The 27,031-nt window shown below is 43.4% G+C and overlaps 1 protein-coding gene across 11 annotated transcripts in view; it reads left to right on the plus strand.

Annotated features, from left to right (window-relative positions):
- PPP6R2 (protein phosphatase 6 regulatory subunit 2) overlaps positions 1-27,031 on the plus strand; it is a 215,024-nt gene that overhangs the window by 5,637 nt on the left and 182,356 nt on the right. For 7 of the 11 annotated variants that reach the window (XR_013179386.1, XM_077169282.1, XM_077169281.1 and 4 more), the window contains exon 1: positions 18,162-18,334. The exons of 1 other annotated variant lie outside the window; for it this stretch is intronic. The gene's annotated coding sequence lies outside the window, so the exon portion shown is untranslated. Of the gene's footprint in view, positions 1-18,159; positions 18,335-27,031 lie in introns of those variants that run through there. 3 more of the 11 variants (XM_077169285.1, XM_077169286.1, XM_077169289.1) reach the window with 2 other exon arrangements.

Here is a 27,031-nt window from a genome sequence, read left to right on the forward strand (position 1 = left end):
ATTTTCTTATGTTGAACCATCCTTGCATACCTGGGATGAATCCTACTTGATCATGATGTATGCTTCTTTTAATGTGTTGCTGGATTCGATTTGCCAGAATTTTGTTGAGGATTTTTGCATCTATGTTCATTAGAGAGATTGACCTGTAGTTTTCTTTTTTTTTGTAATATCTTTGTCTGGCTTTGGTATGAAGGTGATGTTGGCTTCGTAGAATGAATTAGGTAGCTTTCCCTCCTCTTCAACTTTTTTGAAGAGTTTGAGCAGGATTGGTACTAATTCTTTCTGGAATGTTTGGTAGAATTCACATGTGAAGCCATCTGGTCCTGGACTTCTCTTTTTGGGGAGCTTTTGAATGACTGCTTCAATTTCTTTACTTGTGATTGGTTTGTTGAGGTCCTCTATTTCTTCTCGAGTCAAAGTTGGTTGTTCATGCCTTTCTAGGAAGTTGTCCATTTCATCTACATTGTTTTATTTATTATTTATTATAAAGGTGTTCATAGTATCCTGTCATTACTTCCTTTATTTCTGTGGGGTCAGTGGTTATGTCTCCTCTTCCATTTCTGATCTTGTTTCTTTGCATCCTCTCTCTTCTTTTTGTCAGTCTTGCTAAGAGTCCATCAATCTTATTGATTTTCTCATAAAACCAGCTTCTGGTTTTGTTGATTTTCTCAATTGTTTTCATGTTCTCAATTTCATTTATTTCTGCTCCAATCTTCATTATTTCTTTCCTTTTGCTTGCTTTGGGGTTAGTTTGCTGTTCTTTCTCTACTTCTTCCAAGTAAACAGTTAATTACACGATTTTTGCCCTTTCTTCTTTTTTGATAGGCATTTAGGGCAATAAATTTCCCTCTTAGCACTGCCTTTGCTGCATCCCATAAGTTTTGATATGTTGTGTTTTCACTTTCACTTGCCTTGAGATATTTACTGATTTCTCTTGTAATTTCTTCCTTGACCCACTGGTTGTTTAAGAGTGTGTTGTTGAGCCTCCACATATTTGTGAATTTTCTGGCACTCTGCCTAGTATTGATTTCCAACTTCATTCCTTTATGATCTGAGAAAGTGTTTTGTATTATTTCAATCTTTTAAATTTATTGAGACTTGCTTTGTGTCCTAGCATATGGTCTATCCTCGAGAATGTTCCATGAGCACTTGAGAAAAAGATGTATTCTGCTGTTGTGGGGTGTAATGTACTATAAATGTCTAAGTCTATCTCATTTATTGTAATATGCAATTTCTCTGTTTCTTTATTGATCCTCTGTCGTGATGTTCTGTCCATTGATGGAAGTGGTGAATTGAAGTCTCCCGCTATTATGGTAGGTGTGTCTATTTCTCTTTTCAGTGTTTACTGCATTATTTTGGAGTATTCTGGCTCGGTGCATAAATATTTATGATTGTATGTCTTTTTGCTGAATTGTTCCTTTTATTAATACATAGTATTCTTCTTTGTCTCTTTTAACTGTTTTACATTTGAAATCTAATTTGTTGGATATTAGTATAGCTACTCCTGCTTGTTTCTGATTGTCATTTGCATGAAATATCTTTTCCCAACCTTTCACTTTGAACCTATGTTTATCCTTGGGTCTAAGATGTGTTTCCTGTAGACAGCATATAGATGGGTCCTGTTCTTAAATCCATTCTGCCAGTCTATGTCTTTTGATTGGGGAGTTTAATCCATTAACATTTAGTGTTATTACTGTATGGGTAGTACTTTCTTCTATCATTTTACCTTTTGGATTTTATATGTCATGTCTAATTTTCCTTCTTTTTACCTTTACTCATTGTCTTCCGTTCTATACTCTTCTCCACACCTCTCTCTTCTGTCTTTTCGTATCTGTCTCTAGTGCTCTCTTTAGTATTTCTTGCAGAGCTGATCTCTTGGTCACAAATTCTCTAAGTAATTTTTTGTCTGAAAACGTTTTAATTTCTCCCTCATTTTTGAGGACAGTTTTGCTGGATATAGAATTCTTGGTTGGTACTTTTTCTCTTTTAGTGTCTTAAATATATCATCCCACTGTCTTCTCGCCTACCTGGTTTCTGGTGTGAAATCTACGCATAGACTTATTGGGCTTCCTTTGTGCGTGATGGATTGCTTTTCTCTTGCTGCTTTCAAGATTCTCTCTTTCTCTTTGACCTCTGACATTCTGATTAGTAAGTGTCTTGGAGTATGTCTATTTGGATCTATTCTCTTTGGGGTATGCTGCACTTCTTGGATCTGTACTTTTAAGTCTTTCATAAGAGTTGGGAAATTTTCTGTGATAATTTCCTCCATTAGTTTTTTTCCTCCTTTTCCCTTCTCTTCTCCTTCTGGGACACCCACAACATGTATATTTGTGCACTTCATATTGTCATTCAATTCCCTGAGTCCCTGCGCATATTTTTCCATTTTTTCCCTATATATTCTTTTGCTTGTTGGATTTCAGGTATTCTGTCCTCCAGTTCACTAATCCTATCTTCTGCCTTTCGAAATCTACCATTGTAGGTTTCCATTGTTTTTTTCACCTCTTCTACTGTGCCTTTCATTCCCATAAATTGTGATTTGTTTTTTCAGACTTTCCATTTCTTTTTGTTCATTCCTTGCCTTCTTTATATCCTCCTTCAGTTCATTGATTTGATTTTTGACGAGGTTTTCCATGTCTGTTCATACATTCTGAATTAATTGTTTCAGCTCCTGTATCTCATTTCAGTTGTTGGTTTGTTCCTTTGATTGGGCCATATCTTCAATTTTCCTAGTGTGATTTGTTATTTTTTACTGGCGCCTAGGCATTTAATTACCTTAATTAGTTATTCTGGAGATTGTTTTCACTTCTTTTACCTAGGGTTTTCTTGCTGGAACAATTTGTTGTCTGTCTGTTCTTTGACATTCAGTTCAGTTTTTTCTCGACCTCTAGCTTATGTTTTGTTTAACAGAGGAAAATTTTTCAGTTCTTTGTTTTCTTGTTTCTTGCCTTGCCTGTATGGTGCCTTTTCCCCCCCACCCTTAGGAGGGTCTACTTAGGTATTATACACCCCAGCCAGATTTTCCCAGATCAAACTGGCCTCCTTTCAGGAGGAAAGAGTCACCTGCATCAGTTTTCCCTGAGGGTGAGACCCAGCAGGTTGAAAGACTTTCCTAGGAAGTCTCTGGGCTCTGTTTTTCCTATCCTGCCCAGTATGTGGCACTTGTCTGCCTGCAGGTCCCACCAGCATAAGATGATGTGGTACCTTTAACTTTGGCAGATTCTCCCTGCTGGGGGCGTGGTGGAGACAGAGAGATTGTAGGCTGGTTTTAATGCCTCCAAATTACCAAGCCCTGGGGTCTGAATTCCTTAAGGGAGGGATTCTACCTGAGTCAGGCTTCACCCCTCCCCTGGGGAAGGCACAGGCTCCAGACAAGCCCTCAAATTAGCTTGTTTCTGCCTATGCCTGGGGCAGTTGCAGTCTGAGAAGTCCTGCCTCTGTATCCAAAGGCAGTCAAACCTTTGTAGAAACACAGACACAAAAACCTGTTTCTTTTTCTGCGACATCTGCTTTGACCAGGTTCACCTGAGCTGGGGGCCTGTTTTTAGTAATCAGAATTTGTTAATTAATTCCACAATTGGCATTTGGTTGTGCTCAGCCCCTGCTGCTGGTAAAGTCTCTTTCCTTTCCCCTCTAGGAAGTAGCCTGTGGGGGAGGAGCACCAGCTGCCGTGGCTTGGGGAACTCACGGTTCTGGGGGGGCTCGCCGTACTCCGTGTGTCTGGTCACTGATGTGGCCCCAGGAGCTGTTCTTTACTGTTCCTGGATATTTAGTAGCTGTTCTGGAGGACGAACTCTATCACACATCTTGCTAAGTAAGGCATTTTATGCTTTCTTTGCATGCATGTTTTATAATTTTTCTACTTTTCTGAGATCTTTGTTTTAATCTTGCCTAGACTCAAACTACAGAAACTTTCCTGCATTATGCAGTCAGTAAATATGTCTGCTCAGCTTTTTTTTTTTTCACATGAGCAGGCACCAGGAATCGAACCCAGGTCTCCAGCATGGCAGGTGAGAACTCTGCCTATCCTATGGCCCACCCTATGGTTTTGCTTTTTTTTTTCTCCTAGAGGAATTTTATTGGTAATAAAGTTGCATAGCACAAACATGTGAACACCACCCAAAAAAATCCAGTATGTGATTACATTTAACTTTTCCTCAAGTATAATAATGACCTTTGTTTTCCTGTCCTCACCAGTACATTACTGACATCTGATTAATTCTTTTTTTTCCTAATTTTTATTAATAAAACAAATCAACATACAATATGAACATTCTTTTTTTATCACATAGTTGTACATTCATCATGATAATTTCTTACATTTGCATCAATTCAGAAAAAGAAATAAAAAGAAAACAGAAAAAAATTCATACATACCATACCTCTTATCCCTCCCTTTCATTGATCACTAGCATTTTAATCTACTAAATTTATTTTAACATTTGTTCCCCCATTATTTATTTATTTATTTTTATTAATTAAAAATTTTAATACCAAAAAAACCAAACAAATGCAAACATTCGTAACTTTTGATCATTCCATTCTACATATATAATAAGTAATTCACAATATCATCACATAGTTGCATATTCATCATCATGATCATTTCTTGGAACATTTGCATCTATTCAGAAAAAGAAATAAATGGAAAACAGAAAAAAAAAGATTATAAATACCATAACCCTACCCCTCCCTTTCATTGATCAATAGCATTTCAAACTAAATTTATTTTAACATATTTTCCCCCTATTATTCATCTTTATTCCATACGTTTTACTCATCTGTTGATAAGGTAGATAAAAGGAGCATCAGACACAAGGTTTTCACGATCACACAGTTGCATTGCAAAAGCTATATATCATTACACAATCATCTTTAAGAAACATGGCTACTGGAACACAGCTCTACATTTTCAGGCAGTTCCCTCCAGCCTCTCTGTTATGCCTTAACTAAAAAAGTAATAACTATTTAACGCATAAGAAGAACCTCCAGGATAAACTCTCGACTCTGTTTGGAATCTTTCAGCCATTGACAATTTATTTTGTCTCATTTCTCTCTTTCCCCATTTGGTCAAGAAGTTTTTCTCAGTCCCTTGGTGCTTAGTCCCAGCTCATTCTAGGATTTCTGTCCCATGTTGCCAATAAGGTCCACACGCCTGAGAGTCATATTCCACCTAGAGAGGGGGAGGGCAGTGAGTTTGCTTGTCGTGTTGGCTGAGAGAGAGAGGTTACATCTGAGCGACAAAAGAGGTTCTCCTGGGGTTGACTCAGGCCTAATTTTAAGTAGGCTTAGCCTATCCTTTGTGGGGTTAAGTTTCATATGAATAAGCCCAAGATTGGGGGCTTAGCCTATTGCTTTGGTTGTCCCCACTGTTTGTGAGAATATCAAGAATTCTCCTTGGGGAATTTGAATTTGAAACTGAACTTGGGGAAGTTGAATTTTCCCTCTTTCTCACCATCCCCCAAGGGGACTTTTCTGCTCAGCTTTTTAATTCCTTTTTTTATTTTAAGCTTTTCTTTTTAGTAGGGTTGCCAGATAAAATACAGGATGCCCAGTTAAATTTGAATTTCAGAAAAACAACGAATAATATTTTATTGTATGGGATAGCCTTCTAGTAAGATATTATTAATTTTTTTTTTTTTACATGGGCAGGCACCGGGAATCGAACCCAGGTCCTCGGGCTTGGCAGGCACGCATTCTTACCTACTGAGCCACCGTGGCCCGCCCAATATTATTAATTTTGCACATGAATTTCAGATTTAACTGGCCAACCTGTATTGTATTCATTCATTAGTTCGCTCATTCCTCAATCTAGCAACCATACTTCCTAAGGGTTGCCCTTGTGTCTTAATAGTATGCAGTCAGGCAATGTTTGTGCTCAAGCACCTCACATTAGTGAAATTTCCACTTTCTGCTGATAGAGCTACATGTAGTTAGGCAGCACATTCAAATTTCAAACAGTTCTGAAGTCTCTCCTTTCATTCTCCTGGTGTTTCCTGCACGTGCACATGTTGTTCCACAGGGGCAAAGTTGTGTGATGTGCTCATCTAGTCCTTCAGGAGAAACCAGAATGGCTAGGTACATGAAGGCAAGCTTAATTTCATCAAAAAGAACACACATTTAAGTAACGGTGCAGTACCTCACACGCCAGAGGGCGCGCAGTTGAAGGCGACGGTAGGAGGCGCTGGCTCAGTGGTGGGCATGGTAAGTTACCTGCATGGTAGGCACAGCGTGGTGGGCTCAGCGGGTCTGGGGGGACCCCTGGTGAGAAGAAGTATTCAAACCCCCAGTGACCCGCTGATCTCACCACTGGGCGTTTGCCCTGGAGAAACCCACTCACTGTTCTGAGAAAGTGTCTGCCTGAGGGTCTTTACTGCAGGGAACTCACGTGCCCACAGGGAAAGGGAAATGTAAAATGTGTGTGTGCGCGCGTGTGTGAGTGTGCAGTCCTCAGAAGACAGCTGTGAGCCGGTCAGCCGCCCTCCTAGAAGAGCATGTGGATGCACGCTGCTGGAGGGAGAGGGCTCCAGGAAAAACAAAGATTGGATGGATATTCTGATGGGCTCCTGGAAAAATGCAGAGAAAGGCCTAAGGCAAATCCAGTGGAGAAGTTTAAGAATTTTAAGCTTTATTGAAAAATTTAATATCTAGAGAAACTTGTAAGCTGCATGCAAGAAACATGGTATGGACTTAGTATTGTATAGCTTTTGGGGGAACTGAACCTCTTTTTAATGTGTAAGCTTACTGATTGCCTTTCAGACACTGGACTTTCATGGGACAGCTCCATATGAGGAAGTTCAGGCCAGAAAGAGGGGGGCTGAGCAGGGAAGATAATGGCGGTGGTGGGACCTAGCCAAGGCCAGGGTGTTGGAAAAAGAGTCTGGTGCCAGGACTGACCTTCACCGCTGTCCAGTCTCATCAAGACAGCTGACTTGTCTTGTCCATCCCACCCCCACCTCCACTGCTCCTCAGGCATCAAGATTGCACCTTTTTCTCAGGGGCTCACCTGTCCAGATCACAGGCCCCATTGTTTGAATGGGGTGGTGCTCGGTGCTGTCCTCTAATTGACACACTGGCAGTGGTACAGGCCAGGACGAGGTGGTCAGCCAGTGTGCTCTCTCCCATGGGGTAATCCGCTGTTAGGGCACACATGCCATATGCTCAGAAGCCTTTTCTTCTCAACAAAACACATGTCTTGCAGATGTCCAGCCTCAGCATTCAAAGCTGCTGTTTACTGAGGCTTTTGGCACCAGCATTGAACACCTAAGCTCCTTCCTAGTTGCATCTCATCCCTGTGTTTTAAAACCCAATTCTGAATACCATGTGGATGCCTGTGTCACAAAAGTAATATTTCTATATTTTAGCTTGGCTCCTAAGAGCCATTGTAAGATTTTAAGTGATTGAGTGATCTGCCCAGATTTGCATCTTGAGATGATTGCTGAGGATTTGCAGGTGCCACAGCTGAGAGGTGTCCCGGGCTCATGAGAGGGAAAGGGCTGGGAAGGGCTGTTGAGAGTGGGCCACCTGTGAGTTCACTCTTCCCTTGCCAAAAGGCCTAGCGTCCACCAGCTGTTCAGGTTTATGTTCCACAGGTGCAATGAGCCAGCGGACGTCTTTCTAGACCATCCCTGGGGCAGGCTTTCCAGGCCTCTTTCTGAAGTAGTGATGGTTCTTCTTCCATTATTTGTTCTCCTTTCACATGTTGTCTCACTTCTCCTCACTACTTCGTTTGGCTCCTGGTTTTCAGTTTCTTGAACTTCCCATTGGCTGCTTACCTGACACATGGGCACCTGCTTTCCTGAAGGGATTGCCCCTGCCCTAAAGCCCTTAAGGCCATGTCCCTGGAGTTTTTTACCTTGAACTTTTACTTTGGTTTGACCAAGGGTTTCTCAGCCCCATTAGCCTATCAGCCCCCCAGTGTCCTGGGCACCTCCCCACCCAGAGATGCTGATTTAACTGATCTGAGATCTGGCAGTTCTCAGGCTTTGGCATGTTTAAAAAGCTTCTCAGGTGATTCAGATATCCAACTGAGGGTGCCAGCCACTTTCCTAACTCATGTGGATGCAGGAGATAGTGGGAAGGGCTCTACTGAGTGCATGCAAGCATGCAAGGAAATAAGCTCAGGCCCTTGGACTGTCAGCTAAAGTCACTGCCCTTGAAATAGAGAGCATCCCTGGCTTCCCTAAGGAAACTCGTGTTTCTTATAGTCACAGGGATGACATTGTTGAAAATACAAAAACAATGTTTAATTGTGTGGTTGCTGAATTACAACAAATGATTCAACTACAGTTGAACTCATAGTCTCATCAACTTTCTCACATGGAAGCTGGGGCACTGATATGGAAAGAATGGGATCCTAAAACGGGCAGGTTCTGCACCAGTGTGCACTGGGTCTCACTAGTGTGCTCAGATCTCACCAGTGTGCACAGGGTCTCACCAGTATGCACAAGGTCTGACCATGTGCACAGGGTCTGGCTTTGGCACAGGGCCTCACCAGTGTGAATGGGGTATGATCATTCAGTAACCCTGCTGTTTTTTGATTCATGCCATAATGATTATTAAATATGTTTAATGGAACGCTTGTAAATAAGCACAGGATGACTCAGATCCCTGAAGATCTGCATGTGTAAGTTCTTTAACATCAAGTTAGTTCTTAAAATAATCACTTTGATCCAACACCCTCCAACCCACCCCCCATGCATTTGGCACAAAGTACCTGGGGGTAGGAAACTTAGAAGAAAGCCCACTTTTCTGGTCTGAGGCAGAAGACAGAACAAGTCTCCACCAGCCTCTGCCCTAAAGGAAATCATATCAATCATATGTGGGTCACATTATGTCCATTTGTAAAAAAAAACAACTTTCTGGAGATGCCCAATCCTCACACGTGGCTTCGGCTTTGCATCATGAGTCTCATACTAGAAGAAAATCAAAGTGGTGTAATTTGTTTACACCATGCTACTTTCTAAATAAACTCTTTAAGAAACCTACAGTATCCAGAAATCTAACCTTCCTTTACTTCAAAGCCCTGTGGTAACTTCACTGGGGCAAATGTCCCAAGAGGGTGTGTTGATTCCCCTTAAGACCCACCACAAGCCTCTAGACCCATAACTAAAGTTAAATCTGTGTATGGCACCTGGGGACAGGTACACACCAAATAACTGCAAGGCTCTGGAGTATCTTTTAGAAGATGCCAGGAAATGCAGGTGGGGTTGATCCTAAGCATGTTAGAATAAGGAGGGAGGAAGACAACACCAGGCTGGGCAAATCCACCAACCTGGGTGCACGTGCTGGAGCTTCCTGGCTCAGCATATTTGCTCAGCAGCTGGAAGTGGCATTGAGAATTTACTTGTTGGTTGACTGAAGCTTGGACCCAGTGGTGACCTAGCTGATGAGATGCCCAGGCTTTCTAAGCAGGATGTGGAGGAGAAGATCCTAAGGCTTAGGAGAGAGGTACCTTTGGGCGGGATTTGTCATGTGCAATCTGTACACCGACCGCCTTAGAGTCTGCAAGAAGGTCCAGAAGATATTTCCATCACAGAATTGAGACCAGGTCAGCAGGTGTTTTAGTTTGCTAGCTGCTGGAATGCAATGTACCAGAAATGGAATGGCTTTTAAAAAGGGTAATTTAATAAGTTGCAAGTTTACAGTTTTAAGACCGAGAAAATGTCCCAATCAAAGCAAGTCTGTAAAAATGCTTCAATCTAAGGCATCCAGGGAAAGATACCTTGGTTGAAGAAGGCTGAAGACATTCAGGATTTCTCTCTCAACTGGAAGGGCACATGGCAACATCTGCTAGCTTTCTCTCCCAGCTTCTTGCTTCATGAAGCTCCCCCAGGGGTGTTTTCGTTCTTCATCTCCAAAGGCTGGTGAACTCTGTGGTTTGCTCCTCATTCTGTCGTGGTTCTGCTGCTCTCTCCTCATTCTCAAAAGGGCATTCTCTCCAAAAATGTCTCCTATTTTATAGGATCCCAGTAAACTAATCAAGACCCACATAGAATGGGTGCAGTCAGGCCTCCATCTAATCAAGTTTAATACCCATAATTGATTGAGCCACATCTCTGTGGAGATAATTTAACCAAGTTTCCAACCTATAGTACTGAATAGGGATTAGAAGAAACTGTTGCTTCCACAAGATTGATTAGGATTAAAACATGGCTTTTCTAGGGTACATAAATCCTTTTAAACCAGCACAGGGGGGTTCCAGCATCCCTAAAGCTCTGAAAACTTCCCTGTGACAGCAGTGGAGGTGGACAGTGAGATGCACTTGCTGTGGTGACACAGATTATGAGCCCCTGACAGAGGACAAGTGGTGGTGCTGGATTGGCCAAGTCATGGCAGGCACGTCTTTTTTTTTTTTTTTTTAAACTTTTTTTATTAATTAAAAAAAATTAACAAACAAAACATTAAGATATCATTCCATTCTACATATACAATCAGTAATTCTCAATATCATCACAGTTGCATATTCATCATTTCTTAGAACATTTGCATCGATTTAGAAAAATAAATAAAAAGACAACAGAAAAACATATAAAATGATAACAGAGAAAAAAAAAGATTATACATACCATACCGCTTACCCCCACTTTCATTTACCACTAGCATTTCAAACTAAATATATTTTAACATTTGTTCCCCCTATTATTTATTTTTATTCCATATGTTCTACTCTTCTGTTGATATGGTAGCTAAAAGGAGCATCAGACACAAGGTTTTCACATTCACAGAGTCTCATTGTGAAAGCTATATCATTGTTCAATCATCATCAAGAAACATGGCTACTGGAACACAGCTCTACATTTTCAGGCAATTCCTTCCAGCCTCTCCGCTACATCTTGAACAACAAGGTGATATCTACTTAATGCCTAAGAATAACCTCCAGGATAACCTCTCAAATCTGTTTCGAATCTCTCAGCCATTGACACTTTGTCTCATTTTACTCTTTACAGCTGCATAATATTCCATCGTATGTAAATGTCACAGTTTGTTTAGCCAACTGTCTGTTGATGGACATTTTGGCTGTTCCCATCTCTTGGTAATTGTTAATAATGCTGCTATATAAACATTGGTGTGTAAATGTCCATTTGTGTCCTTGGCCTCGTGTCCTTTGAGTAGAGACAGCATATAGATGGGTCCTGTTTTTTAATCCATTCTGCCAGTCTATGTCTTTTAATTGGAGAGTTTAATCCATTAACATTCAGTGTTATTACTGCATGGGTAGTACTTTCTTCTACTATTTTGCCTTCTGGATTTTATATGTCATATCTAATTTTCCTTCTTTTTTAACCTTTACTCATAGTCTTTCTTTCTACACTCTTCTCCACTCCTCTCTCTTCTGTCTTCGTATCTGTCTCTAGTGTTCCCTTTAGTATTTCTTGCAGAGCTGGTCTCTTGGTCACAAATTCTCTTAGTGATTTTTTGTCTGAAAATGTTTTAATTTCTCCCTCATTTTTGAAGGACAGTTTTGCTGGATATAGAATTCTTGGTTGTCAGTTATTCTCTTTTAATAATTTAAATATATTATCCCACTGTCTTCTCGCCTCCATGGTTTCTGCTGAGAGATCTGCGCATAGTCTTATTGGGCTTCCCTTGTATGTGATGGATTGCTTTTCTCTTGCTGCTTTCAAGATTCTCTGTTTCTCTTTGACCTCTGACATTCTGATTATTAAATGTCTTGGAATATGTCTGTTTGGATCTATTCTCTTTGGGGTATGCTGCACTTCTTGAATCTGTAATTTTAAGTCTTTCATAAGAGTTGGGAAATTTTCAGTGATAATTTCCTCCATTAGTTTTTCTCCTTCTTTTCCCTTCTCTTCTCCTTCTGGGACACCCACAACACGTATATTCGTGCGCTTCATATTGTCTTTTCAATTCCCTGAGTCCTTGCTCATATTTTTCCATTTTTTCCCCTGTAGTTTCTGTTTCTTGTTGGATTTCAGATGTTCCGTCCTCCAGTTTTGAAATCCTATGTTCTGTCTCTCGAAATCTACCATTGTAGGTTTCCATTGTTTTTTTCATCTCTTCTACTGTGTTTTTCATTCCCATAAGTTCTGTGATTTGTTTTTTCAGACTTTCAGTTTCTTCTTTTTGTTTTTCCTTGCCTTCTTTATATCCTCCCTCAATTCATTGATTTGGTTTTTGATGAGGTTTTCCATGTCTGTTTGTACATTCTGAATTAATTGTTTCAGCTCCTGTATGTCATTTGAATTGTTGGTTTTTCCTTTGACTGGGCCATATCTTCAATTTTCCTAGTGTGATTTGTTATTTTTGGCTGGCGTCTAGGCATTTAATTACCTTAACTAGTTTATTCTGGAGATTGCTTTCACTTCTTTTATCTAGGGTTTTCTTGCTGGATGAATTTGTTGTCTATCTGTTCTTTGACATTCCGTTCAGCTTTATCTGGACCTTTAGCTTAAGTTTTTTTTAACACAGGAGAATTTTTCAGTTCTTGTTTTCTTGTTTCTTGCCCTGCTTGTGTGGTGCCTTCCCCCACACACACTTAGGGGGGTCTACTTAGATATTATATTCCACAGCCAGATATTTCCAGACCAAATTGGCCTCCTATCAGGAGGAAAGAGTCACCTGCATCAGTTTTCCCTGAGGGTGAGACCCAGCAGGTTGGAAGACTTTCCTGTGAAGTCTCTGGACTCTGTTTTTCTTATCCTTCCCTGTGTGTGACACTTGTCTGACTGCAGGTCCCACCAGCATAAGATGATGCAGTACCTTTAACTTTGGCAGACTCTCCCTGCTGGTGGTGTGGTGGAGACAGAGGAGAGGTTGTAGGCTGGTTTTAATGGCTTCAAATTACCAAGCCCTGGTGTCTGAATTCCTTGATGGAGGGATTCCACCTGAGTTGGGGTTCACCCCTCCCCTGGGGAAGGCACAGTCTCCAGTCAAGCCCCCAAAAGAGCTCCCTTCTGCCTATGCCTGAGGCAGCTGCAGCCTGAAAAGTCCTGCTGCTGTATCCAGAGGCAGTCAAACCTCTATAGATACACAGCCACAAAAAAAAAAAAAAAAAAAAAAAAAAAAAAAAAAAAAAAAAATAAAAAAAAAAAAAAACCTGTTTCCTTGTTTTTTTTTTCCCCCTTTTTCTGTCAGTCCTTCCCCCTTGGCCCCGGGACAAAAATGAGCAACCTCTGTTTGATCAGGTTCACCTAAGCTGGGGGCCTATTTTTAGTAGTCAGAATTTGTTAATTAGTTCCACAATTGGCGTTTGATTGTGCCCAGTTCTGCTGCTGGTAAAGTCCTTTCCTTTCCCCTCAGGGAAGCGGCCTGTGGGGGAGGGGCGCTGGCCACTGCAGCTTTGGGAACTCACGGTTTGCAGGGGTGCTGGCAGCCGGTCCAGCTGGTCCCGACTGGGGTATGCTGTGTGTTTGGTCAATGACGTGGCCCCAGGAGCTGTTCTGTACCGTTTCTGATTATTTAGTAGTTGTTCTGGAGGACGAACTAAAACGCGCACGTTGTTAAGCTGCCATCTTGACCCGGAACTTGGCAGGCACTTCTTAAATCAAGTCCTGCTCACAGCGGACTACTGGGGTTGTCTACCTAGTTCTTGGGCATGTCCTTGGAATAGGCTCACATGACAAGGCCAGACAGGTGGGGACGGATGAGTGAAAGCTCAGGGATGGTGAGCCCAAACATGGTCACATCTCTGGGGACCTGGCTACCACGGAGTCCTTCTGGAAGCAGGGAGGGGAGTCCTAGCGCACCCGACATGACTTGTGCAGACTGAGAATCACTGTGGGAAGTTGTCATCCGAGGTTGTGCACCCGGTGAACACGTGGCCCTCGGGATCACAACTCTTTTTTCCCCTCAAGCCAGTTTGTAAAGACCACTGGCAGCAGCCTGCTCTTAACTTGGAGGCCGCCTATCCACGTGCACAGCCTTCTCCAGGGCTGACACTGGCATCGCTGTGTGAACCCATTGCGGGAAGCCGCAGGCGCTCTGGAAACAGCTGCAATCAAGGGCGGGAGGAAAGAGCACCACAGCAGGCACGGTTCTGGGGTTCCGAAGCCCGGCGTGCGTCGAAATCTCCGCTCCAAGGGGCAGAACAAGCTGCCCTGCTTTACACCACTCCCGTTAATTGCAGAGGCACAGCGCTCAGTGCGCCTTTTAGGTTTCGTGGGCGTGCCGCCTCCACCATCCGTGTCTCCTGGCGCTACCCTGGCGCAGCGTCCTGATGCTAAGCTTTGTCAGTAGAGGATACTGCAAGCGGCGCTGCGGGAGTGGCTTTACTTCCCGGTCCCCAGGGGCATTCTTTTCCTCCCTAAACGCAAGGCACAGCTGCCGCGGCTCAGGGTGGCTCTGGGCTCCGCTCACCCCCCTGTCCCGCCCCCGCAGGCACCAGGCGGCCAGTTTCCAGCCTGGTCACCCGTGCCCTGCAGGGCTGCTTTCCTCCCGTCCACCTCTTCCTGGGCCTATGGATCTGTCCCCTCTGGGCACGAGGCCAGCAGCTTTGCCAACTGCAGGGTTGCAGCCAGGAGCCAACTACCACCCTGGGGAAGAAGGGCCCTTTCCACATTTTGTTCTTGTTCCACTAGAGTTCTCTTTTTTCTTTTTTAACATTTTTATTGATAAATCTTAACATACAAACATTCCATACATGGTGTACAATCAATGGCTCACAAAATCATCACATAGTTGGGTATTGTATTAGTTAGGGTTCTCTAGAGAAACAGAATCAACAGGAAACACTTGCAAATATAAAATTTGTAAGTGTCTCAGGTAACCACGGGAATGTAGAATTTAAAATTTGCAGGGCAGGCTGTGAAGTTGACGATTCCAATGGAGGGTCTGGACCAACTCCACAGGAGAGGCTCTCAGGCCAAAGCAGGAAGAGAATTTGTCTCTTCTGTATCCTACTTAAAAAGCTTCTATTGATTAGACTAAGCATCACACGTTGCAGAAGACATTCCCCTTGGCTGATTACAAATGGAATCAGCTGTGGATGCAGCTGACACGATCATGATTTAATTGTATGAAATGTCCTCATAGCAACAGACAGGCCAGCACTTGCCCAGCCAGACAAACAGGTACCACCACTTGGCCAAGTTGACACATGAACCTGACCATGACAGTTATTCACCACCATGATCATTTTTTAGAACATTTGCATCACTCCAGAAAAAGAAATAAAAAGAGAAAAGAAAAAACTCATACAACCCACACCCCTTACCCCTCCCTCTCACTGACCACTAGCATTTCCATCTATTCTAAGTTAACTTTTGTCCCCCCTATTATTTGTTTATTTTTTACTCAGCTGTCAATACCGTGGATAGAGCATCAGACACAAGGTTTTCACAATCACACTGACACATTGTAAAAGTGTATCATTTTATAATCATCTTCTAGACTCAAGGCTACTGGAACACAGCTCAACAGTTTTAGGTACTTCTCTCTAGCCACTCCAATACGCCATAAACTAAAAAGGGATATCTATATAATGCATACGAATAACCTCCAGGATAACCTCGACTCTGTTTGAAATCTCTCAGCTACTGACCTTTTATTTTGTCTCATTTCTCTCCTCCCCCTTTTGGTCAAGAAGGTTTTCTCAATCCCTTGATGCTGGGTCCTGGCTCATCCCAGGATTTCTGTCCCACGTTACCAGGGAGATTTACATCCTTGGGAGTCATGTCCCACATAGTGGGGGAGGGCAATGAGTTCACCTGCCCGGCTGGCTTAGAGAAGCCACATCTGAGCAACAAAAGAGGTTCTCTGGGGGTGACTGTTCGGCCTAATTTTAAGTAGGCTTATCTTCTCCTTTGTAGGAATAAACTTCATAGGGGCAGACCCCAAGATCAAGGGCTCAGCTTATTGATTTGATTGTCTCCACTGCTTGTGAGAATATCAGAAATTCTCCAAATGGGGAAGTTGGATATTTCCTCTTTCTCCCCAGTCCCCCAAAGGGATCTTGCAAATACTTCTTTTGCAACTGCCCAAATGACCTTTATTTCTTTACTGAATCCCATTTTCAATAGTTTTTGCTTCAAAGAGTTCCTGCCCAAATTTGTGTGTGGTTTCTGACCCCTGTGACGGATACAATTATGAAGGAGGAAAAAGGAAGCAGAGAAGGGGGTTATGAAGTACAAGGTTTTAAATAGGGAGGTGAGGGGAGCTCTGAAGAAGAAGGGGGTGGTGGACTGCGAAAACTAGAGGAAGAGCACGCCATGCTGCAGATGGTGAGTGGAAGCCAGTGAAGGAGGGTGAGAGGAAGGGAAGAGGGGATTGGCTCCTGTGAGAACCTGACCATGTTTTAATTGGCCTGCTGGGTGCTGTGGTCAGGCAGGTGAGAAAAACTGGCCTCAGATCAGAGTGTTGGTGGGGGAGAGTTGGATATATTTTGAAAGTGGGATGATACATTTGCTGATGCGTCCAGTGTGGGGAAGAGGGGAGCAGAGGGCTCCAGGCTGACCCCAGGGACTATGGCTTCACCAGGTGGCACATCGCTTGGGCAGATGGCTGCCTTCACAGCACAAGAGCACCGGGCAGGAGTGTCGCTGGCATCTGGTGTCCTGCGCTAGCCACATTCTGCAGCTCCCTATCAACAGGTGGCCTCTCTGGCTTCGGCAGGGAGAGCCATGGTGAAGGCACAACTAACTGGAGGGAGTCTCTCCTATCGCTCACTTAACCCTCGCTGCTCGAACTCTGCTCTTCAGAACAGCTTTAGGGGAAGTTGTCTCACCAGACACCTTGTACTGTGAAGCCAAAGGAGGGGTGAGGGATGGGGGAAAGAGGAAGTCTCTGGGTGCTGCTGACTGCTGCACAGCACCACAGGAGCTGGGTGCCAGAGAAACTTACTCACAATGGCGCCTGACACGGGGGCAGCCACCCTCTGCCCACTGCAGAGTGGGAAAGAAGCAAACCCTTTTCCCATGGAGAAGTTTCTCCAGCTCTCTAACAAAGCCTGACACAGTACCAGCTGGCAAAGGAAAAATACTTGAAGGGCCCAGATCCATTTTTGCAGAGCACCCAACCACCACTGGTGAATTCAAACGGGCACAGGTGTTTGGACAGTCCTTAAGTGCTCTATTTATTTTTCCATTTCCCATTGTTTTTATTGTCACCTGAAATAATAATTCTCATTTTAGAAATGAGCTTGATTGAATCAAACGATTCCAACAAAAGTGGGCACGTATTTAACGTGCAAAACACTGTGCAAGATCAGAACGGGTATCTAGAAAAAATAGTAAGTCTGGTGATTTTGCCTGCTCAGAGGCTCCCAGTGCAGTACAGACATAGGAAAGGGGTCCTTTGCACCACAGGACCGTGGGCTGAGCCCCTTGGTTCTTGCCCTGGCGGTGCGGACTCGAATTTCAGGAGTCGCTGAACTGCCTCCCAGCGAGCAGAGGTGCCTGTCCTCCTTGCTGTGTCACCTTAGGAGACGCCCCCCACCCCCAGCCTGTGTTTCAGGGCAGCGCAGATACCCCTAGCTGGAGGAGAGAAGAGAGGCGGAAATGAGGCGGGAGGTGGTCTGGGGCCAGGACTTCGCCCGAGAGCGCCCCAGGCAGGTGCGGACGAGCCGGCTGTGCAGGTACGCTCCGCCTGACCTGGAGCCTGAAATCAGGCAGCGTGCTGCCCTCACCCACGGCCCCACCCCACACAGGCATGGACCCTGGAACTTCGCAGGGCCGCCCGAGGGCTGCTCTACGTTGCAGGTGCACTGGAAAATAGACCGTGCAATGTGTTATCTCACAAGGAAAGGTAACCGTGCTTGTGTAGAAAATTCAGCCGATACCTCGGCGGTGAGAGAAAAAGACAGCCGGCTCCACCAAACTGCACTCCGAGGCGTGGAGGCAGGTGTGCGCGGAGCCTCACTGTGAACACCCCACCACGCCAGAAGCCCTGCCATGGACACCGCCTGGCCACCGTTCGGGCACACCTGTGCTTCTGCGCTTAACTGGCCGGTTCCAACTCACCCGGCGCTCCGGCTCGCGCAGGCGCAGAACCCCCCGACGCGAGAGCCCCCGCGGCCCTCTGGCCACGCCCACCACGCCCGCACCGCCCAAGAAACCAGACCTGACTCCGCCTATGACCTTGCCCACCGTCCATCCCCGCTCCGCGAGACCCCGTCGGGTTCCGCGCCCAGATCGCGCGTGCGCGCACCCGCGCGGGGCCCGCCCCCTGCGTCCGCGCTCCCGCCGCCGCCGCCGCCATTTTGGGGCCACCCGAGCGCCGCTTGCGGCCTGTACCCGGGTCGCGGTTGTCCGTCGGCGTCGCGCCCCGGGCCGGGCCCATGAGAGTGCGGCTCGCGCCAGGCCGCCGGGGGTCTCCTCCGCCAGCGCCCTGGCTAAGCCCTGCTTCGAGGGGCCGCCGCGACGCACGGGTCGGGGGGCAGGTGAGTGCGGCCGCCTGCGCGACCCCGACGGTGGAGCTGCCATCCCCGCCAGTCAGTACCCCCCGCTTGTCAGTGCCCCACCGCCTGTCAGTGATCCTCCGCCTGTTACTGGCCCCCCCGCCTGTTAGTGTCCTCCCCGCCTGTTAGTGTTCCCCCCCGTCTGTCAGACACCCCCGTCTGTCAGACACCCCATGCCTTTCAGTTCCCCAGCTGCCTGTCAGAGCCCCTCCTGCCTGTCGGTCATCCCCCCTCCCTGTCAGACCCCCATCCTTGTCCGTCAGTATCCAGTTCCTGCCCGTTGGGGACCCCGCGCCTGTCAGCCTCCCCCCCCCCAGGCCTGTCAGTCCCCTTCCTTCCCCCACATGTCAGGGCACCCCTCTACCTATCAGCGCCACACACCCCCTCCCGTTAGGGTCGCCCCCATGCCTGTTAGAGTACCTCATGCCTGTCAGTAACCCCCACTCCCTGTCAGGATCCTCCCCATGGCTGTCAGATCCACCCCCCCTGCCTGATAGGATCCTCCCCATGCCTATCAGTAAACCCCTTCTCCCCCCATGCCTGTTAGAGTCCCCCAGTGTCTGTCAGTAACCCCCACTGCCTGTCAGGGATGCCCCCTCCCTGTCAGTGTCCCCCTGCTTTTCAGTCTCCCCCTTCCGCCTGTCAGGATCCCCTTCATCTGCCTTTCACTGCCCCAGAGCTTCTAAGACCCCTATCCTGCTATTCCCTCCATTCCCTCCTGTCAGCCTCCCTCCCTCTGTGTCTCCCTGTGAGCATCCCCCATTGTGGCCCTCTCTGTCAGTGTCCCACTCTGCTATCACATAGTCTCCCATGTCAGTGACTCCCCAAATCAAGGATCAGTACTATCTCACAGCTCTCTCTGCTTGGTGTTCCCCAGTGTCCAGCTCTGCCCTCAAGTCACTGTACCCTTCACCTGCCAGTGTCCCCCACTGTCCCTCCCCTGCCTGTTGGTGCTGGTATTCCCCTCCCTACCCTCCACCCGTCAGCACCCCTGTCATCTGTCTACCCCTCTCTTCTGCTCACACCCCGTTACTGCTCCTCTGGTGTAATAGGTCACCTTCCCCAGCCTACCCTTCACTGCCCCATTTTTCCTCTGTTCCCATCCTTTCTCTCCTCCTACATCTGTTACCTTCCCCCATGCCTCTTGCTGACCCCCATCTATCCCCCCCATCTGTCAGTGTGTCATCTTCCACACACCTATGTACCATGAGTGCAAGTCATGTGGGAACCTGAGGCTGGACATTGAGTTTTGTGCCTTGATCTGAGGGGCTTTGGCTAGTGGATAGGAAGGGGTGAGAGGGGAATGTTGAGAGGTGGGCCTCATTCCGGGGGTTCAGACCTCAGTGGTGGGCTTTGGAGGTAGGTGGAGCTAGTGGAACTTGCTGATAGATGAGAGGAGGGACTGAGGAAAAGAGGGGTTCAGGGTGATCTCTGTACCTTCCGATTGGGACAAATGGGTGCACTGTGGCACTGCTTGCTGAGATGGGGAGCATGGTTGGCGGACTGTGGGGAGTTCTTACAGGCTGGGGGTAGAAATCAAGCCGTCTTGGCTGAGAAGTCACAGTGCTTCAAGAGTTGGGAGCCCAGACAGAGATCAGGCTGCAGGCCCAGGACTGCCAGCCCCGTACATTACCCAGGACCTTGAGGATGAGGGGTTATTTGGCACCTGCACACACAGGAGAACTTACTGAGCATCAATTGCGTGCTTCTGTGTTAAATGCTTTTATGAACGATTTCAATTTAACCCTTAGAAGAACCCTAGGCATAAGAATTATTTCTGTTTTACAGATGAAGAAACTGAGGTTTCCAACTAATAGATGATACAGCCGGAATTTGAACCAAGGCGGGCTTATGTAGCTTCCCCACCTCCACCCCCCATGTTGTGCATTAGGGAAAAAACTAACTTTTAAAATATTTTATTGTTTTAATGTTTGAATAGTAATAATGATAGCTGATTATGTACTAGGTACTTTTTGAAGTGCTTTACTTATATCGTCTCATTTAATTCTTAAAATTTCAACAATGTAGTTACTCTTTTTTTTTTTTCTTTCTTATCCAGTTCCATTTTATTAGACATTTTAGGTCATGACATTTTTTTTATCATTTCAATCTAAATTTATTTTGACATTTGTTCCCCCTATTATTTATTTTTATACCATTTGCTTTTCTTGTCTGTTGATAAGGTAGGTAAAAGGAGCATCAGACACAAGGTTTTCACAATCACACAGTCACATTGTGAAAGCTATATCATTATACTATCATCTTCAAGAAACTGGCTACTGAACACAGCTCCACATTTTCAGGCAGTTCCCTCCAGCCTCTCTGCTGCATCTTGACTAACAAGGTGATATCTATTTAATGCATAAGAATAGCCTCCAGGATAACCTCTCGAGTCTGTTTGGAATCTCTCAGCCATTGACACTTTATTTTGTCTCATTTCACTCTTCCCCCTTTTGTTTTTCTCAGTCCCTTGGTGCTGAGTCTCAGCTTATTCTAGGATTTCTGTCTCACATTGCCAGGAAGGTCCATGCCCCTGGGAGTCATGTCCCACGTAGAGAAGGGGAGGGCAGTGAGTTTGCTTATTGTGTTGGCTGGAGAATGTAGTTACTCTTAACATTCCTATTTCTCATATGAGAACACTGAAGCTGAAATAAATTAACATACCCAGAGCCAGAGTGAATAAACTCACACAGCTGGCCTGAGAGCCTGTGCTTGGCACTGATGCCTCTTCTTGGTGGTTCATGCACATGGTAGTCTGAACTCAGTACAATTCAGAAGGTACCAAATTGTGCACAGAGAAAAGTCAGTCTCACTCTCACTCTGTTCTTCAGCAACCCACTTCCTCTCCAAGGCAACCAGTGTTGCTATTTGTTTTGTATACTTTCAGAGATAACCAATTGTGTCTCTGTGTGTGTGTGTGTGTGTGTGTGTGTGTGTGTGTGTGATAGTTTAAAAATAGAAGTAGTACAGTCCATACATCTTCAGTACCTTGTTTAATTTTTTTTCTTTAAACTTTTTATTTTGAAATAATTTCCAACGTACAGGACCATTTCAAAATAATGCAAACCCCAACAGAGAGCTTTAACATACCCACAGACCCCAGGTACCCAGATTTATTAGTTTTAACATTATGCCACATTTGACCTATTATTGTTCTATCTAGCCATCCATTTATCTATCATGTCTATTGGTTTCTGAACTTTTGAGAGCAAATAACACACATCATACTCCTTGAACACATAATACTTCTATGTACGTTTCCTAGGTACAAAGATATTCATTTATGTAACCACCTTATGTGCAGTTATCAAGTTCAAGAAATTTAGCATTGATATAAAGCTATTATTCATATTCCAATTTTTTATAAGCCCCAATAATGCCTTAAAAATACTTTTTTATTGTAAAATATAAGTTATATACAAAGCTAAGAAAGAAAAAAGCAATAATTTTCAAAGCACATTTCAACACTTAGTTACAGAATAGATCTCAGAGTTTGTCATGGACTACTATTCCACCACTCAGATTTTTCCTTCTAGCTATTCCAAAACACTGGAGGCTTGAAGGAATATTAATATAGTGATTCAGCAGCCATGCTAATTTATCAAATCCCATTGTCTCTGTTATACCTCCTCCTTCTCCTTTAATCCTTCTCCCAATCTATAGGATTTTTGGGCAATGCCTGTTATGACTTTTTCATATTGAGAAGAGATGTCCACACTAAAGTATAGGGGGATGTGACTGATTAATAATCCTAGAGAGGCTGGCCCTTCTGAGTTTCAGGATTTATCTGACCTCGGAACCCTCTGGGAATTATGTGTTCTAGGAAGGCAGACCTAGTACGCAAAAGTTTTATAGAGTCTCGGTTTGGGCCCTAAGTGTTCTCGAGAGTTAACAGGGAGATGTTGATTGCGGTTTAGCAAATCATGGCAATCAGCACTGTCTAACTGAAGCTTGTATAAGAGAAGGCTCCAGAATAGCCTCTTGACTCCATTTAATCTCTCTTGGCCACTGAGGCCTTATTTTATTACACTTCTTTTCCCTCTTTTGGTCAGATAGGCCTTGTCCATCCCACAGTGCCAGGGCTAGGCTCATCCCTGGGAGTTATGCCCCACATTGTCAGGGAGATTTTCATCCCTCAATGGTTTGTACCTCCTTGTGGGGGAGGGCAGCGATTTTCCTTCCAGAGTTGAGCTTAGAGAAAGGCCAGATGTGAACAACAAAGAAGCTTTCTGGAAGTAACTCGTAGGTCTCATTATGGGTAGTCATAGCTTCTCCCCTACAGAAATAAGTTTCATAAAACAAGCCTCAAAATCCAGGGCCTGGACTATTTTCTTGGGAGTCCTCAGTGGTTGAGAGAGGACCCTGGGTTTCCTAGATGGAAGAATTGTTTTTTAAATAATTGCTAAATATAGTATATATACAAGGAGATTGCTAAATATAGTGTATGTACAAAGAAAAAGCAATGATTTTCAAAGTACACTTCGACAAGTTGAAACAGAACAGATTTCAGAGTTTGTATGGGTTACTATTTCAGATTTTTCCTTCTATCTGCCTGAAAACACTGGAGGCTAGAAGGAATGTATATTTTTCTTTTTTTACAAATAACATATATACAAAAAAGGAATAAATTTCAAAGCACAATCCAACAATTACTTGAACAGATTTCAGAGTTTGATATGGATTACAATTCCACAATTTTAGGTTTTTACTTCTAGCTACTCTAAGATACTGGAGACAAAAGAAATATCAATATAATGATTCAGCAATCACACTAGTTTATTAAGCTCTTCCTTCTCTGTATAACTCCACCATCACCTTTGAGGGGTATTTGGGCTATGCCCATTCTGACTTTTTCATGTTGGAAGGGGCTGTTGATAATATGGGATAGGGGGATGGAACTATTTGATGTTCTGGAAAGGCTGGCCCCTCTGCATTACAGGACTTACCTGATCCAGGGACCCACCGGATGGGAGAGTTTAATAGTTCTGTATGTATGTATGTATGTATGTATGTATGTATGTGTGTGTGTGTGTGTGTGTGTGTGTGTGTGTGTGTGTGTGTGTGTATTTTCCCCTTCACGTCTTCAAGGGAGTCTACTAATACCTTTTTTTTTAAAAAAGTATTTTTACTGAGAAATTTTCACACATATACACTCCATACAAAATATAATCAATGGCTAACAATATCATCATATTGTATATTTATCACCATGGTCATTTTTAGAACATTTGCATCACTCCAGAAAAAGTAATAAAAAGAAAAAAGAAAAAACTCATGCATCTCATCATATACCTTAACCCTAAGTCTCATTGACCACTAGTATTTCAGTCTACCCACTTTTCTTAACCCCTATCCCACCTTATTTATTTTTCCTTATTTTTTAACTCATCTGTCAATATCCTGGATCAAAGGAGCATCAGACAGAAGGTTTTCAAAATCACATGGTTACATTGTAAAAGCTATATAATTATACAGTCATTTCAAGAATCAAGGCTGCTGGAACATTGTTCAACAGTTTCAGGTACTTCCCTCTAGTCACTCCAATGCACCATAAACTAAAAAGGGATATCTATATAATGCACAAGAATAACCTCCAGGATAACCTTTTGACTCCATTTGAAATCTCACACTGAAACTTTATTTTATCTCATTTCTTTCTTTTCTCTTTTGGTCAAGAAGGCTTTCTCATTCCTATAATGCCAGGTCCTGGCTCATCCCTGGGAGTCAGGTCCCATGTTACCAGGGAGATTTATGCCCCTGGGAGTCAAGTAGTGGGGAGGGCAGTGAGATCACTGGTCAAGTTGACTTAGAGAGAGAGGCTACATCTGAGCAACAAAAGAGGTTCTCTGGGGGTGACTCTTAGGCATAATTGTAAGTAAGCTTAGCTTCTCCTTTGCAAGAATAAGTTTCATAGGATTGAGCCCCAAGATCAAGGGTTCAACCTATTGAATTTGTTGTCCCCATTGCTTGTGAGAATATCAGGAATTCCCCAGGTGGGGAAGTTTAGTAGTTCGTCCTTTTCCCCAAGCCCTTCAATGAGTCTTTGAAAATATTTTTTTATTTTCTGCCCAAATTAGGATGTATTGGGGCATCACACTAACCTGTACAAACCAACAGGATCTCACGCCCTATTCAAGATGCCATTCCACCAATACCTTTTTTTTTTATTGTGTACTATAACATATATACAAAGCAAAGAAATAAGAAAGCAGTAGTTTTCAAAGCACTCTTCAACAGGTAGTTACGGGACAGATCCCAGAGTTTTCATGGGCTACCATATGATCCTCTCATATTTTTCCTTCTAGCTATTCCAGAATATAGAAGGCTAGAAGGCTTAAATATATTTTTATCATCACAATTGACCTTTTCCTCTTCTTTTTTTTGTGAAAAATAACGTATATACAAAAAAGCTATAAATTTCAATGCACAGCAGGACAATTAGTTGTAGAACATGATTCAGACTTTGACATGGGTTACATTTTCACAATTTTAGGATTTTACTTCTAGCTACTCTAAAACACTGGAAACTAGAAGAGATATCAGTTTAATGATTCAGCATTCATAGTCCTTCGTTAAATCCTATCTTCTTTGTATAACTCCACCAATACCTTTGATCTTTCCATCCCTCTCTTTAGGGGTATTTGGGCTATGGCAGTTCTAACCTTTTCATATTGGAAGGGCCTGTTACTAATATGGGGTAGGGAGATGGAACTATCTGATGTTCTGGAGAGGCTGGGCTAGGTTTCAGGACTTATCTGGACCGATGACCTATCTCGAGGTTGTAGGTTTCTGAAAAGTTACTCTAGTGCATGGAACCCTTGTGAAATCTTATATATTGCCCTAGGTGTTCTTTAGGATTGGCTAGAATGGTCCTGGCTGGAGGTTGGCAGGTTATGATAGGTAGCAAGGTCTAACTGAAGCTTGCATAAGAGCAACCTCCAGAGTAACCTCTCGACTCTATTTGAACTCTCTGCCACCGATACTTTATTAATTACATTTCTTTTCCTTCTTTTGGTTAGGATGTAATTGTTGATCTCACAGTGTGAGGTCTGGATTCATCCCTGGGAGTCATCTCCCACATCGCTAGGGAGACTTTTACCCCTGGGTGCCATGTCCCATGTAGGGGGAGGGCAATGATTTTGCTTGGGAGTTGGGCTTAGAGAGACTGAGGCCACATCTGAGCAACAACAGAGGTCCTCCAGAAGTCACTTTTAGGCATGTGTAAAGGTAGTCTAAGCATCTCTGCTACCTACTTAAGCATCACAAGAGTAAGCCTCATGATCGAGGGCATAGCCTGTTGATTTGGGTGTCCCTAAAGTTTGAGAAAGTATCAGGGGGGTCCCTGATGGTAAGGTTTAGTAGTTCCTTATTCTTTCTCCCCCTCTCAGGGGACTTTGCCAATACTTTTTTTTTTTTTTGATCTTTCTCTTGTTTTTTTTTCTGAGATTTCTAAACTGCTTTGTTTTTTAAAACTTTTTTTTTACTATATAGTATAAAATGTATACAAAGCAAAGAAATAAAAAAGCAATAGTTTTAAAGCACTCTTCAAAAAGTAGTTACACAATAGATCCCAGATTTTGTCAGGTGCTACTATACAATCCTCATATTTTTCCTTCTAGCTGCTCCAGAATATAGGAGGTTAGAGGGCTTAAATACTTTTTTATCATCATGATTGACTTTTTTTCCTTCTTTTTTTTTGTGAACAATAACATATTTACAAAAAAGCTATAAATTTCAAAGTGCAGTGTGACAATTGTAGAACATATTTCAGACTTTGCACTATAGATGAAAGTATAACCTTGTGCTTTGGGATACAATGACCTATATATATATCTGTTAGGTCTAATTCATTTATCAAGTTATTTAGCTTCTCTGTTTCCTTATTGATCTTCTGTCTGGTTGTTCTACCTATAGAGGAGAATGGTGTACTGAAGTCTCATACTGTTACTGTTGAAACATCTATAGCTCCCTTCAGTTTTCCCATTGTCTGTCTGATTTACTTTGGAGCTCCTTGATTGGGAGCATAAACATTTATGATTGTTATATCTTCTTGGTGAATTAACCCTTTAATTAGTATATAGTGTCCTTCTTTGTCTCTTATGATGTCTTTACATTTAAAGTCCGATACTAGTATAGCTGTTCCTGCTTTCTTTTGGTTACAACTTGTGTGGATAATCTTTTTCCATCCTTTCACTTTCAATCTTTTTGTATCCTTGTGTCTAAGATGAGTCTCTTATAAGCAGCATATAGCTGGATTGTGTTTTTTAATCCATTCTGCCAATCTGTATCTTATTATTTATGTATTTAAATTTATTTATTAAAAGAAATTTAACAAACGAACTAAAACATTAACATATATAATCAGTAATTCACAATATCATCACTTAGTTGCATATTCATCATTTCTAAGAACTTCTGCATCAATTCAGAAAAAGAAAAAGACAATAGAAAAAGAAATAAAACGAAAACAGAAAAAAAAAGATTATACATACCATACCCCTTATCCCTCACTTTCATTGATCACTAGCATTTCAAAGTAAATTTATTTTAGCATTTGTTCCCCCTATTATTTATTTTTATTCCGTATATTCTACTCATCTGTTGACAAGGTAATAAGAGGAGCATCAGACACAGGGTTTTCACAATCACACAGTCACATTGTAAAAGCTATATCATTAT

This window comes from Tamandua tetradactyla, chromosome 7, assembly GCF_023851605.1.
Source record: "Tamandua tetradactyla isolate mTamTet1 chromosome 7, mTamTet1.pri, whole genome shotgun sequence".
Lineage (NCBI taxonomy): Eukaryota > Metazoa > Chordata > Mammalia > Pilosa > Myrmecophagidae > Tamandua > Tamandua tetradactyla.